A 1,980-nucleotide genomic window follows, 5' to 3' on the forward strand; every position below is an offset into this window, starting at 1 on the left:
AGATCAGAGCTTTCGGACAACACTAGTCCTTCCTCAGTGGCGAGTGAGTGAGGGTTGAAAAAGCCAGATAGTATAAAGTGAGAATTTCATGCAAGCATGATTAGAAACAATAGGCTAGGTGAGATGAGAATAAACAAAATTGCAGGCAGTCATCTTACTATTAGGTAATTTTGTCGCCATTTTTTATTTGTCGGCCATCTTCGATATGATGTCAACATTTTGATTGCCTTGAAGTTAACTTCAAATGTACATGTGTGTACATGTGTGTACGTGTGTGTGTGTGTAGGCCTATGCCCCAGTCTAGATCAGATACTACAGGAAATAAATGTAGGCAAGTTGCTTTTATGTGTATTAAACCACACATTCAAATCAGTCAGGATGAGTTTATGTACAGACCATTTCGTGTTGCCGCACTGCGGTGTGGTTGATGACGAGGACGTTGCCGTTAGATACATGATAGGAAGGTCCCACATGGAATTTTTGTTCTATTGAGACGGTAGTTTTTCAGCATTGCTCTTGGATGATTTTCCTTTACATATGAATTTTTTAGCATTTCGTACTCTACACTGGGCTATCCATAGCCAACTACATATGCCTAGGTACGTACTGTAATATATTAGATCAGATGTTAATTACATAAATGTAGGCCGACAGTCGTATTTAATGGGGGCGGAGTGGATTTCTTTTTTCGCGATTTACCATGGGATGGCTACTGTCATCGTTACCTAGACTTGTAGACGCCGTTGTCCTTATGGTAATAGGCATGTTTCGTTTTGACTACGCGGCCAGTCTACTAGGAACTAATGGACCGTGAAGACACTGTTGGCGTACTGTACAATAACAGCTGTTTTCGTTTTTTTAAGGCGACTACGACGACGCAGCACACGTACGTAGGCCTACGGAGGGGAGTTAGTCGACCATGGTTTTAATATCATTGGAACAATGTTCCCTTGTTTTATATTTGAAAAAGGAAAATAATGTGAAAAAAAACTTTAGTCAAATACTGTATACAAAATAAAATGATTCCAGAAAACACTGAGTGATGTTTCGCTGTTGGCTAGGATCTAGGCCTAGGCCTAGCCTATAGCCTATGTCAAAAGAGTCGGGAACCGGGAAAAGAGGGGTGTCAGGCCTGCTCAAGCAAATTTGTCAAATGCAACGATGATGTACAAATAAATGTACATAACAATTTTAAACAGAGGTTTTTATATAACAAAGCTTGGTCCACGATATCATGGGCGCAGATAATGTGTCCTCTCCTACCCAAAATCCACCCTGACAACTAGGTTAGGCTAGCCTAGTTAGGTCTAGCAGCCCCCTTGGGCCTTTTTTCACTATCCCCTGATTTACCTAATTTTATGTTGTGACTATTCATTCCTCATTTATTGTATGTGTATAAATAGGCCTTCATAAAACATTTAACTACACTTGTTTTAATAATTAATTCATTATTGAACGAACAATGCTCGATTGCGGATGCGATGAAAATTGCATCCCCCAACAAAAAAAAATTACCGGCAGTTTGCCAAAGAATCCGGCTATCTGATTGGTCAATATTAGGGTAGTCGCCACTACGCCAAATTCAGAAATTGGGGTTGTCGCGGAAGCTATCACAACGCCAATTTAGCCAGTAAGGTTTGTGAGCATGCACAGATGTCTGTTACGCTCTATTAGACTGGCCGCGTTGTCAAAACGAAAAATGCCTAATGATGAAGATCGTTCGTGTACCTGATGACTGATGAGGCATGATTAAGAGTGCCTTTCATTTTCAATGGATTACATTCCATTCCAACCATGGTATAACCAGTCGATGGATAGCCCAGTAATGAGATATTTTGTTTAGATTTCACAGCGTGTTCCATGTACCTCCTCCATTTAAACATTTCCTATAATCTAGTAATGTACTAGTATATTATTTAATCTAGTAATGTATATATTTTAAAACATATTCATACTACTTAATACTGTACAGGTGTCATA

Source organism: Anneissia japonica, unplaced genomic scaffold (assembly GCF_011630105.1).
Source record: "Anneissia japonica isolate Jap-2015-1 unplaced genomic scaffold, ASM1163010v1 scaffold287829_len2072220_cov186, whole genome shotgun sequence".
In the NCBI taxonomy this organism is placed as follows: domain Eukaryota; kingdom Metazoa; phylum Echinodermata; class Crinoidea; order Comatulida; family Comatulidae; genus Anneissia; species Anneissia japonica.